Below are 14,408 nucleotides of genomic sequence, written 5' to 3' on the forward strand. Positions count from 1 at the left end.
CTTCTGCCTCCCTCTTCCACTTGTAAGGACCCCTGTCGTTACACTGGGCCACCTGCATAATCCAGGATAATCTCCTCTTTTTTAAGGTCAGCTGATTAGCAACCTCAATTTCATCTGCAGCCTAAATTCCTTTTGCCATATAAGGAAATATACTCACAGATTATGGGGATTTGAATATGAGCCTCAGTGGGGTCACTATTCTGCCTCCCATAAGATGTATTTAATTTTTTGTATGTTAGATTTGTAGCTGTGGGTATCAATTTACATTAATGAAACATGGACAGATGAACTTTTTTGTTGTAGCTTTTTGCTGGTAGACCAGCACGATACCAATCACAGAGATCTGCCAGTGGCTCTCAAATGCAGATATAATTATATCCCTTTTCTTTTATTTTCTTTTGTCTCTTTGGCCTGAAAGGAAAAAGGGAGGCCCTGTGTCAGGGCCTCTAGTTCTGTGTGAAGAGTGTCTTTTCTGATTTTTTTTTTCTGCTGCCTGTCTATCAGCCTCTGTTCACATCACCACATAATAAATTGGAAAAGGGAGAAGAGCTGAAATTTTAATCAGTTCACTCTTCTTCTTCTTATTAGCCTGGTAGCAGAAGAGATTGAATTTAGAAACAAACGTGGGTTTGGTGTTCCTGGTAGATCTAACGTCTTTCTAGTTTCTTGAGATTATCCAAATTGGAACTCAGAAGTATCTTGAAAGAGCCCAGCATGAGACAATTGCTTTGAGCTTTCTTGGACATCTTCACCTCTTTGAATGGAAGGAACCATGGATGGGATTTAATTGTCGATCTGAGACCCAGGGTTCCGTAAGAAAGGCTCAGCTCTCTGCCTTTTTTAGCTCATTACTGGAGAAGCAGTATCCCGCAATCAAAAATTTTTATTTTTATTTTTTCCCAACAAACACCACCAGATTCCAGAAGACACAGGAGTCTCTTCTACAGCCCACCTTGTTGGGGACGCTCGTTTGTAGACATCTAATGTTTAATGCTGCTGCTGGATGTGAGTGTTTGGAAAAGCAGCTGTCTTCTTGGTGCTCCAAATCTGGGAAGCAGCAGATGGGATGTTTTTTATTTATATAAGAGAAGGAGAATTAGAGAGTGATTAAAATATTTATGCTTTGAAAAGTACTTTCTTTGGGTTTCTCAATATAGCAGTCTCTGCAGAATAATCCATTGATTCAGGCCATTGAGTTTGTAGTCTATGTTTTTGCCTTTTATTACCAATATTTTAGAGCATGCATTATTCATTGTCATGGGCATTAGAGAAGAGCTACACTGAAACTGCAGCTGGATACCTCAGCCCACAAGCGGCCCTGTAACCATTTCACTAAAGCCTTTATTTCTGAGCGTGGGTAGGAAAGAGGACACAAGTGACTTGGATATTCCAGGTATGGGAATCCTATTTAAAGCTTTTGTGGCCCAATGCTTCACTTAAAAAATTCGAACAAGGGTACATGCATAAAAATCCATATTTGTATGTAGCAGTGTTTTTCAACCTGCCTGTGTATTAGAATCAGCTGGGGGTGATTGAAAGCCCTTATCCTAGTGCCAACTTTCACCACATACCAATTAGTCCTCTGGGGCGGAGCCAAAGCTATCAGTGAAGTTTCATTAAGGTAGATTCCATCACTAAAGGTAAATTCTGTGCATAGAATTACCATCGTTTGATACACATAACACACGGCCTTAGTTGGTGATGTGTTGATGATGTAGTATGTCTGTTAGTCTACAAGGTCCATGTTCTAATCCTGGTTCTGCTACTCATGAGCTCTATGCCTGAAAATTAAAAAAAAAAAAAAAAAGTGGATACCAGTATTCCATCGCTTTCTGTTACGGTAGTGTGATCTTAAGTTGAAGTAATACATGTAAAAATATTTAGAGGAAGTAAAATACTGTATGCAGTTGTGAAGTGTCCTTTTTGTATGTAGTAAGATAAATCCTGTCTGGGAAATATGAGTAAATTGCCCTTTTCAAAAAAAGACATTTTTGGCCATTATGTTTAAAAAAAAAAAAAAGAAGAAAGAAAAGTGAAGCTGTCTATGTACTTCCAGTTAAGTTCTGAACTGAATTAAATAACTCATTTAACTTTGGCATAAGTAAGGTTTAAGCTGAAAAGTGTCATGGATTTTGGCGGTGTCTTTCTCCAAACAACTTCATTAGGTACCTTAATTTTCCATGTGACAAGTCATGGGAAAAGCCTAAAAATCAGCAGGTCCCACAGTTTTCATGTACTTAATGTCTGGAGAGAGTTCATGCCTTTCCAGCAATTACCTAGTTGCCCAGACCTCTCCAGGGATGGCTGAGCCGGCTAGACACCACTAAAATATTTGTTCATAGCCTCTGTGTTACTCAGATGCTATCAAAATGGGCATTAAAAAACCAAGATCAAATGATTTTGCCATGCTTTCAAATGACCAAAATGGAAGGAACTAATGATTTGAAAATGTAGTCACTCTAAAGCAAAAAGCACTATTCTAAAATGTTACCCGGCAGCATAATGAGCAAAGCACACACGACGGGGATTAGAACCTCAGCTCACAGATGAGAAGCCATCCTTTAAAATAGGAGAGGCTATGCATGTGGAGAACCCAGCCCCATCAAACAAAGCTGCAGCTGCCTCTGGCTAAGCTACGGGCTTCTTCCAAGTCAGTGGGTGAAAATCTCAATTAGGAAGAATTGGAGAGCAGGACGAAGGGCAGAGGAAGCATCCTGAGAAGTCCCTTGGAAGGTTATCCATTGGAAAAAAAAAGCCACTCCCTTGTCACATCAAATGGATTGTGGTGTGGTATAGAAAAGGGATTGTTTGAAAGCTCAAAGGCAGTGACCGCATTAATTAAAAAGGGAACTATGTTTGCTCCCCAAACCGCTTCCAGCTCACTGACTTTCTGTGCATGCTTTTCGGGGGCAATTAGGTATTCAGAAGTCCCCTTCCTAGGCCAGCTCAACTCCACAGCGGTGCAGACGGCACTCTGTCGATTAGCTGAGCTGGCCTAGGGAATGAAAGGTGGTCTGTAACTCGCACCATGAATAAACATGAATCTCCTCATTTGCATGAGGCAGGTGACTGTAAAATATCTTGGAGCAAGCTGTGAAAGGAGGCTTTGTGCATCTGTGCCCAGGGGAAGCTGGGGAGGACTCGGCGTTGTTTGTCTTCATTAGGATTCCATCTACTGCTGCTGTTATTGATCGGAACCCGGGCCTGGTGTGGTTAATAAAGTAGGTGTACGTTTTAACTGAAGCATGAATATTTAAATAGAGGAGAAGTCTTTTAAAGAGCCCTAATGTCATAAGAGGTTATCCATTTTTCAGCTGTCTAGACCATTTACAAGTATTTATTCAAAAGGCATCTTATGTTTCACAAAGGTCTTTAGGTTTGGCACGGAGGAAATCGAATCTCTGCCAGAAGCAAATGTGTTATATGAACAGATTTATTTTTCCCTTTGATGTTTCTCATTGGATAGGGAGCAAATGGTTGATGCACACACATGTGTGTGCACGTATGTGTGAGAGTGCTTTTAAGCTATTCACTTAAGGTAGCGTTACCCTTCGTCGTGGAATTTGCCACTTTCTGCTGGACAGTAATCACGGCATGTGTCCTACAAGCCTCTTCAATATCAATTATGCTATCTAGAGACAGCGGAAAGATTGAGAAAGAGACTGACTTCACTAACTTACTGTTTTCAAGAGGTATCTTTTTAAATAGACCGCAGCGTGCACACCTTCTAAAAAGAAATATATTAATTATAGGTAACAAGGTCCTGACCAAGACAAGGGAGGCCACTGTGGAATGAAGCGGTATTTCTCAAATTCTTTTGCATCACAGCCCCATTAAGGAGCTTTTGTGGACATCTTTCCCTTAGTCACCCTCCCCCTGAAATTTTAATCATGCAGATATGTTGTTATCTGTGTATGTAATGTATGTACTCTGAGCTTTATACATTAAAAGACTGAGATTTTTTTGCTCCTCCAAAAACTAGTTTTCACCACTAGGGGCACTGTGCCCTCCCCCACTGAAAATCCAAGGTGGAGAGGAAAGAACCCAGGCTGAGAGCAGCAGGAGAGTCTGCTGGCACTCCCAGCACAGCCCTTTGCCAGTAGTGTGACCTTGAACATGTCCTTTAGCCACCAAGTCCCTTCCCATCTGTAAACTGGCAGTAGCAGTAGTAGTAGTGGAGGTAATAATAATAATAATAATAATAATAATAATAATAATAATAATAATAATAATATAGTAGTATTTCTCTGAATCATGGTGAGAACTCAGCTGTCAGAGGTGGACTTTGTAAATTGTCCCATACAAATGGGAGGTTCTGATCACAACAAACAGTAATTTGCACTTGGTTATGCAGCATAATTGAGCTGCCTCAATTTCTTAAGATTGTTTTGTCAAATAGCCTATAAATATAGAGTTTCTCATTCTCCTACCTCTGTATGGGTAGCCATTAAAATTTGGCCGCAAAAGGGTATGTTGACCACAGTGGGGACAGATTTCTAAGTGAGGAGGAAGTCCTCTTGTGCAGGGTGCTGGTGGTGAAGGATGCCTCTCCCCAACCTGCCCACACATGTACTGCAGGTGATGCAGGAGCTTAGCCGAATCTCAGAGGCAGGGCGTACTGGTCATTCAAGAGCCCAGGTCCCCCACTGCCAGCTGGATAACCTTGTGCAAGGGATTCAGCCCCATCAGTTTCAGATTCCTCATCTGTGAGATGGGGAGTGGGAACATTACCAAGGCTAGGTGGGCTCTGAGCCCTGGACCGTGTCAAGCACATAAACTACTTGGCTCCATCTGGCCTGGAGCAAGCACCAGGTGACCCAGGATTCTAAACGCCTCTGAAAAGAAAAAGGATACTTAGGGCAAAGCTAACGGCAAACATTTTCAGAAGAGGTAGACAGGCTTCTCTCTTGGATTTAGTGATTAACTTAATAGAACGTCCATCTCAGTGTGCTGTCTTAGTGGTCCAGCTGCACAGGGTCTGTGCAACTTTTATGAGGAAGCAGGGATGATTGTAAAGTGATTCACTTCCAAGGACTGTCCTGGGGTCGTGCCACTAAAGCCTGGCTGTATCTCCGTTACGAAGGGGTTTCATACGAGGATCCTGAGTCATCCCGAAAGAATTAGATTTTGTTGACTCTGTTCATGTAATTTTGCATAAGAAATGGTTGAACTGTTTAAAATCTGTTTGAAGGTTGCCTGTTAGGTTTAGTTGGCTGAATATACTGCTAACATGTTTTGCTTTCTCGATGTTCTCTATCACTAGAGCATTTATAAAAATGATACTTACCGTGACTGAGTCTCGTGAATAGTTTTGGACAAGCTTGACAGAACTAAATGTATATCTTGGGGGTTCCTTTGGGTGCAAGGTCCTGCGTAGGGCACTTCTCATTCCCAAAATCTTCCTAGAGTTAGTGTATCTTTGAAGGCGTAACATGTGCTAAATTGAGATTTGCCAATTATGAGAAACAAAGAGTTGATAGGTTCTTCTGCAGGACAGTGGTGAGATTCACCAGTTCTTTTAAAAATATGTGTATTTTTATTGACTTATAATTGACATACAATATCCTATTAGTGGCAGGTGTACAACATAGTGATTCGATATTTGTATACATTCTGAAATGACTGCCACAATAAGTCTGTCACCATCTGTCACCATATACGGTTATTATGATATTATTGGCTGTATTCTCTGTGTGTACATCACATCCCCGTGTACATCAGTCCTTGAATTCAACTGCAGACCATCCCTGAACATAACGATGATTCTAACTTAACTACTCTACGTAACTCTATTCAGTGACTTTTGATACTTCTTTTCCCTTTTATTAACTACACTTTGGGGTGCTGTATATGAATTGCTAACTGGTTCCTATGACCTGAATTCCATATCCCATTGTGGATTATGTGAGGGATTTAATAGTGGCACAGAAATCATTTTATTAGTGTTACGTCTGATTAACAAGAAACTACCTACATTTTAAGTTAGGTATCATAATGAGATGTAGGCATTTTAAATTTAAGGGCAGATGGGAAACTGAGTTGGACAGCTACGAAGAGAACCATTAGTTGGGAATCTCTCAAGAAATGCTAAGTCCTTTTTGATTTAAAGACAAATACTTATCTTGTAAATGCAAGGTGAATTATGTCAAAAGGGCGTTGAGAATGCACTTCTGCAGAGGGATGTGTTTTCTAAGGTAGAACAGATGTACATGAGGTGCTGTCATATAGGCGCTCCTTGCCAGCTGAGGGTCCCAGATGCTGGGGTGTGTGGTGAGGGATGGAGGGCATGGAGAGGCCCTAGATAATATGAGATTAGGAGTCAGAATGAGACAGTAGTGTCAGAAGCTATTTGCTAAGACTCCAATACGAGAGGTGGGAGAAGTTAGAAGATCCCAAGTGAGATTTCCAAGCATCCCTGCAAAAACACCAGATCTTGGGGGTCAGGAGTTAAAATATATACTTAATTATTTACATGTACATAATCCAACTGCTAATTGACACTATTTATATGCCTGTGCAGGTTTTTCAGAATCATGCTTTTACATCTGAGCAGCTACGAATGATGGGTCAAGATTATCCACCTTTATTTTCCCAAATAGGAGCCAAAATATTCACCTGCATGATTCAACACCAGATGCTGGCCTGCCCACTCCATCTCCAGGCATAGGTATTAGTCACTGGGTCTAACAGGTCAAAAGCAGGAGCAAAGGTTGAGAGGCAAGAAGATGGTACCAGAATGAGTCTCAATTTTACAGCAGTTACTCCAGCCAATTGTTGCAGAGAGAAAAATCAACATGGAAACTTGAATTTGAGAGATGAGAATTCCAAACTGCTAGTTTTTTCTCCTCTCCTCCCTCTCCCCTTTCTTTTGTTGTTTCTATGTATTTTCCATGCAGTTCTGGTAAAATTAAAAATAAGAGTGGGTGCTCAGTGAAACTGTAGGAGGAAGTCATTTAGGCAGGTAATCAACTCACATTATCATTCCCGCTCTCAGCCAACGCCTTCGCTGGGAACATTCTCAAGCCTGCCGCTATCGCTTTTGGCAGCAGCTCATTCAGATGCCCTTCAGGTGCTCCCCTTGCTCTGTCCTTGTGAATACCCACACCTAGAACTTACCAAGGTGAACTGCAAAATTGTCTGTTTAACTGTTGGGCTTCTTGTGAGTAGAGCCTTGTTTTTTCTGTATTCTCAGGATCTAAGTGCCTGGGATATAGAAGGTCAGTGTCACTATCCCACAGCCATTGTATACACAGCGTGACCACATCGATGTTCCACTTTTGGTTAATAGTGTTACTATCCAACCTGCAGTTTAAATGTTATCCATTCAACAATGGTTATTGTGTGTCCACAACACAGTAGGCACTGCCCCGGGCACTAGGAATACAGAGGTGAACTAGACAGGTGATTCCTGCCCTCAAGGAACTGGCAGGTGAGTTTCTATTTGAAAGTTGATGGACTAGCCCCTCTTTATGAAACCAGTAAGTGAGCAATGTCGCTACAGTCACTGTAAGGTCCCCTGCCTTCTCATCATTGCCTTGGTTCGGATAGTCCTTGTCTCTCCAAATCTGGTGGACTAGATGGCTGGTTGCAGTTCTTCAGTGCTCCATGGGGGTAGTATAGCTACATCCTTGCCGTGACCTCATGAGGAGTGAAGCATGAAGGAGAACCTGCCCTTCAACTTTTGACTTGGCCAAGTGATTTGCTTGGGCCAGTGAGATGTGTTCATGGATGTGAAGTGAGCAGAGACCTGACTGTGGCATATGTGGATTGGATTAGGCTCTTGCATTCTGCCTTCAGCATGAGATGAAGTATATAAGCTGGGCAGCCACTACCCCTTCTTTGTCGGTCCCACAATGAGGTATATGAAGTACAGTTTCCCTACCTAGCCCACAGAATTACAGCTTAAAATAACCACCCTGTCTGACCTATAGACCTATGAGTATAAGAAGAACTTCTCAGCTGTTGGGATTATTTATTACACAGCACTTGTGTAGTAATAGCTGACTAAGAAACCAACTATTGAATTAACTTACCTCCCAGCTTCAAAACCTTCTCACTTTCCAAATGTCCTCCAACACAGATCTGACTGTATCATTCTTGCTTTTAATCAGTTTGTAGTTGTCCATTGCCTGCCTTGTAAAGTCTCCTAATCTCAGCAAGATGTTCAGATTTCTCTTTAATTAACCTAACATACTTTTCCTGCTTTACCCCCATGTCTTCACCCTGCACCAGCCCTAAGCTCCACATATCCTGAGCTGTCCACCATTCCTTGTATATGCCATTAACGCTTTCCCAGTGAAGTGTTTGCTCATCCCCGTTCCTTCTGCCAGAAATGTCTTCCTCCATCTGCCTGGTGAATTTCTTTAAGATTTTGCACAAGTGCCACCTCAGTACGATGGTTACCATCTATCTCCCTTTCTTTCAGAATGAAATTCTGCATCTCTGCCCCCACAGCATGGAATTCAAAATTTCTTTTAGAAAATATCTTCTATCTGTAGACTAGTAGTTTATTTACAAATCTGTCTTTCTAAATGAAGTAAATATATATCATTGGGAGCAAGAACTACAGTTTTAAATATTAATATCCTCCGGATGCTTTTTCAGTAATATCTGCCCAGTCATTTGGGCTTGAATGATGAATGAGTAATGGCCAGAAATATTTAATTCAGTCATAATTTATAAGGGCTCACCTGGCTGATAAGCTGATTTAATTTGAACCATTTTGATGTGGGATGGTCACCATTGTTTAATTCTTAGAGACCATAGGTACTAAATATTTTACAGTCTACAGAATAGTTTCCTTGCCCAAAATTCTAACAGATCTTATTGAGAAGCAGTTCCAGACCCTTCATTCTGAATCTCTTCTTCAGATGTCAAAACTTTGAGGGAGTTACAAACTGATTTTGCTATTCATTTCTTAATAAAAATAAAAATTATTTTTCCATATCTATAGCTTTTTATAAGATGAATGGAAAGTCTCAAAGACATTGTACAGTTGCAAAATAAATGAAATTTCTCTTTTCCAAGGAGAGTGGTTGGAACCTTTAGTTTAAAAAAAAAAATCCCTGTTTTATTTTTTTCACGTTCACTCATTTCTTAAATCACTCTTAGGTCTGCTTAACCCACATGCCCTGGCCATCTGTGAGGTATTCTGTTTCCTCCCTAGACTTGTTTCCAGGCCGGTGGGGAAAATAATGTCGATAATGGTGTTTATCCGTCCACAAGATGGTCACCAAGAGACCTTCCAGTGCAGAGGACAAACGTGCCTTCGGGCAGTCCATCCCATTTAGTGACTGTTCTCTCCCCAGACACGACCAAGAACCACGTGCCTGTGTAGCATGTCAAATAGTAAATGTGAGCACATCGTGCAGTTTACAAAAAATACCGTTTGCATTTTACCTTTACCTCCCCAATTTCTCTTAAATTAGAAAAAAAATATTCCCCAAGAGTATCGTTAAGAAAGTAGGAAGATCTGAGCCTTGCCACAGTGATTGTGTGTTTTAAGTGCGGGAGGGAATCACGTCCCTAGAACTCTTCTGGTCCCGATTTCCTTATTTCTCATTCACATATCTGCGTGGCTTGGCTGGATTCGAGGTGTATGGCATATGGCTTTTTGCCGCTTGAGATGCCACAGAAGTAAATGTCATTGGCATATAATGCCAGATTTCCATTTTTTGAATCACAGAGCATGGCATTCTGTCCAAAAGCTCCCAGGCCTCAGTGTGTTCTTAAAGCAGAAGAAAAGGATAAGAACCATGTCCCGGAGATGCTCTTCCTATTAAAATGGGTCTATTGCGATAAGAAACGTGTATAAAATGGAGATACTGTTGCCGTCAAGTGTGTTAGAAAAGGCTGCTTGGCTTGTTCTCCTGGGCACTGGGCAACCCTGGATATTTGCTCCAAGCCTCGACTAAGCAGATACCAATTAGTCCGGAAAGTAGAGTTGCTTTTGAATGTTTTCAGACAGATAAAATTCACTTGTGCAATGATATGAATAAAAGATACCCATGGTTTTTTGACGCAGTTTAACAAAATTTCGTATTCATTAAATTTTCAAGTTCTAGGACTTGTTAGGACAGACGTGGCTGATAAAGGAGCCCTGACGCTGCCACAAACACAGGCTCAGCCTTGGCTTCCCACCTCCACCCCTTCACTCCACTCACCTCCCCATACCTCACCCCCTCCCATGGTTAAGGAATCCAGAGGAGGGTGTGGAAATTCAGAAAGAAAGAATAAGTTCAGTCAGTAAGTTCAGTAAGTCAAGAGTGTTGACCCTGAACCCAAGGAGTGGGGTTCAGACCCTAGTGCCATTATTCCTTTGCGGGGTGATCTTAAGCAGATTAATGACCTTCCTCCATTTCTCAGTCTTTTCATCTGTGAAATAATGCAGTTGGAACTTAATGTAATTGTGAGGGTTAAATGAGCCAATATGAGGCTGCGCACATGAAATGGACAATATTTGACCATTTCTGAATTGAAAAAATACATATGGAAAGCATCTGGGCCATTTCCATGAGAATTACACAATGCTCTAGACGAGGTGTGGGAGGCATGAATTCCAGTCCAGGTCTGCCTCTTGTTTAGTATGTGACCCTGGGCGGTTCTCCTACGTCTGCGCTCACCACCCCTCTCCTCTCTAGACAAAGCTGGCAGCTGAGCCAGCTTCCTCCTCTGTGCTTTGAACTCTTTCCCTTTTCATCTGCTCTGGGACGCTGCTCGACCAGTGTCCCTTCTAATCATTACATCATCAATCTCGTCCTCTGGGACGCTGTCCCCTCACCAGCATATAAATGTACTGAGATCTCTTACATTTTGAAAAACAAATAAATGACTCCTTCTCGAGCCTCTGTCCACCCCCCACCTCAAGCCAGGTGTCCTCAGATAATTGCCTCTATTTACCATCTCTTCTTTCCACTTCCCATTAACTTATTAATCCACTGCAACCTGTCTTCTGCCCTCACTAAAAATATAACTAAGCCAAAGGAGAGAAATATGACTCTTAAAAAGTACTAAATTATATTGTTGGTACTTGAAAACCTGTGTAAGCCACAAAAGCCGCCAGTTTTGACAAAGTCGAAAATGGCCTCCGATGGACATTTTTAAATCTGTCTTCTTTGCCTTCTTTGCCACACTTGACCCTGTTGGCCACTCTCTCCTTAATAACTTATCTTACTGTGGCTTTGGAAATGAACACACACACGAGATAAATACGTGATACACTCTATATATGAAAGGAAGAAATAAAATAATTATCGTTGTTCCAGTTACCAGTGATATTTTTAGACAAAAACATTTTAAAAGGTAACTAAAAATATAATTCAGCTCAAGAAGAGAAATAGGACTGTAAATTGCACTAAGACGCATTTTGAATACTTAAAAAGCTCTTTAGCCACAGAAGCCATGATTTTTAAGAGGCCAGTGGAGATGGAGAGGAATGGTTGAGTTGTTCCAATTTAAGACTGGAAAGAAGTCACATTGTTATGAATCTCTGCTCTCATGAAAAAGACAAAAAGACGTCAAAAAACTATAAAAATAAACCTTTTATCCTGACTCCTGTATACGTATTGGCATCCTCCCTCCTCACTCTTCAATTTTTTTCTCTTCAGCCTAAAAATCTCTCCTATCCTTAAAAATGTTTTTTTCACCCATGTTCTTCTTTCAAGTTCCTTGCAGTCTCTTTTTTTCCCTGCACTGCCACATTTTCCAGGGGAGAATGCCATCTCCTACTTGCCCACCTCCTCCACTTGCTGCGGTCTGACATTCACCCAAGTCCACCTACTGAAATTGCTGTATTTAGGTCAGAGTCACCTCCTGAGTGTCAAGTCTGAATGCCTCTTCCCAATGCTCATCCCTGAAGCATTGGCTCATGTCCCCACCTATGCTTCCTGGGACCCCCTTTGTTCCTTGACTCCCAAAGCGCTGCCACCACCTCTCACTGATCCCCTGAGCTTAGGCATCTCCTCCAGGCCTTCTTCTTGTTTCTCTCCTATCACCCCCTCCTCCCCACCCACAACCTCTCATCCTCCATCGTCCTTCAACTCTAGGAGGGGCACCTCGTCGCTTAGACTTGGAACCTTGGAGTGACTGCTGGCTTTCCTCGCTGCTTCTCCTAACAGGTGCCTTTGGATCCCCAGCATGAGAAGGGGTCCTCTGGCTTCCTGCCACCATCACCTCTTGTGGAGACGGTGTTTATCTTTTCATTGTTCTTCCTGAATCTGGACTTGGCCGACCTATAAGTGCTCGCTTCCCTAGCTGCCAGAAATACCTTTCTAGAACACAGTTCCTCTAATAACACATTCATTCTCAAAAACCTTGGGCTTCCTCTTCCTACAGCATGAGAACAGAAACCCCACATTCTATTGCAAACCACTTTTCTAAATGAAATGTTTGTTGCACTCTGCAACATGCCCCCTACTCACCTGTAATCAATCATACTGATGGCTCCCCAAGCATGCCTTGCATGTCTAAGTCTCTATCTTTACCCATGTTGCCCCAACAAGGAAGACCCTTCATTCTTTGTGTTGAGAATTTGCCCATCCTTCAAGGCCCAGCTCAAAGGTTCTGTGGAACCCTTCCAAGGAGGCAGAATTGATTGTTTTCTCTTATGTGCACTTTCTTTTTCCCTTGCTTGTGCCTCTTAACATGCTTGACCACACACTGAGTTTGAAATGTATTCTTCTTTTAGCCAGTTACCTTGTTTTAAACAGGTCCCTAGCCATCCCTTGTCCCACCTCAAGGCTGCCTTGAGGCAATGCTGCAGAATCCTGGCAGGACCTATTGAAAACCATGATCTTAGATTATAGTGTAGTTACCTGCACTCTCTCCTTGACTTTGCTCTTGAGAACAAGGGTGAATACTTTCTCACCTTTCTACCCCAAGATGCCCACCAAAACATTGTATAAGTACTCAACAAAAGTTACTTGGATTGAATTTTCATCCAGCCAATAATGAAAAAAAAAAAAGAAGAAGCTGATGATGCTTCTTTTTTGAATAAGTTTATCATGTTTTAAGAGGAAATGGCACATTCCAGAACAAACTTTGCAAACTATAGAACAAATTCAAATTCATTCCATAAGTAAAGGTTATTGTGTGGCTAACATAAGACATGAGAAGGAGTGATACTTCAGAGTGACAATTTCTTTCAGGACCAGGAAAAAATTAAGGCACTTACAGGAGAAAAGGAACAGAAATTGTGTGTGTGGTGTGTGTGTGTGTGTGTGTACCTTAAAAACACCTTTAGATTTTACTTTGGTGGTACTGAGTGTCTGATAGAAGCCACTTGATTTTTCATGCTAGCATGTGCTCCTGCTTAGACCAGGGCCTGTGATCCTCCCAAACACATTCACAGCCCAAACCAGGCTGAGCCTGGGAGATCTAGCCTCCGGTAGGTAGTTCGTGAGGTTGATTACTTTCCACCCTCCCCTCCCTTCCCTTACAGGCAGAAGACCTAGAGCTCCTTCTGCAAAAAAGAAAGGAAGAATTGGCAACCACAGTGACATTTAAGGGCCCCTTGCTACCACTTTTCTGGCAGAAACCTTAACATTTCAGCAGAATTTTAAGAAATACATGAGGACAAATGTCCTCTTGGGAAATTCACCAACAATTGATGGCCCTATTTATAAAGCCATGCAATACAATACAGCTATTTAGAATCACAGCTATTCCAGGGAGAAAAGGAAAGATCTGCATATAGATGTTCCTTTCATTGTTATTTACAATAGCAAGAAAATGGAAATTAACTCAGCAGTTCAGCAATGAAGACATGATAGATTAATTTATGGGCACATTTATTGATATGTTAAAATTTTGGGTCATTTAAAAATGACATTTGTGAATAGTATTTAAATATAGGGAAACATTTTAATATGTTAAATGGGAGAGGGGAGCAGGGTACAAAATTGTACCTTAAGGAAATAAAAATATGAACTAAGAAGGATTAAACATTAAATTTGAATAGTTTTAACAATGGGTTCTTCTGCATGGCGTGATTAATTGTATTTTTTTTCTTTTGTTAAGTTTATAACGTTAAGCATTTTCTCTACTGAACATGTATTTTTTAATTGAAGTATAGTTGATTTATAATGTGGTGTTAGTTTCTGGTGTACAGCAAAGTGATTCAGTTATGCATATGTATCCACATTCTTTTTCATATTGTTTTCCATATGGTTTATTACAGGGTGTTGAATATAGTTCCCTATGCTATATAGTAGGACCTCCAGCTTTGATCCTTTTCCTCAGGATGGCTTTGGCAATTCTGGGTCTTTTATGGTTTCATATAGATTTATGGATTATTTGTTCTAATTCTGCAGAAAATATCATGGGTAATTTGATAGGGATCACATTAAATCTGTAGATTGCTTTGGATAGTATGGCCATTTTAACAATATTAGTTTTTGCAATCCAAGAGC

General features: G+C 41.2%; 1 protein-coding gene across 10 annotated transcripts in view; it reads left to right on the forward strand.

The window, feature by feature from the left end:
- ELMO1 (engulfment and cell motility 1) overlaps positions 1-14,408 on the forward strand; it is a 491,925-nt gene that overhangs the window by 342,780 nt on the left and 134,737 nt on the right. The window lies entirely within an intron of this gene.

This window comes from Camelus ferus, chromosome 7 (genome assembly GCF_009834535.1).
Source record: "Camelus ferus isolate YT-003-E chromosome 7, BCGSAC_Cfer_1.0, whole genome shotgun sequence".
In the NCBI taxonomy this organism is placed as follows: Eukaryota; Metazoa; Chordata; class Mammalia; order Artiodactyla; family Camelidae; genus Camelus; species Camelus ferus.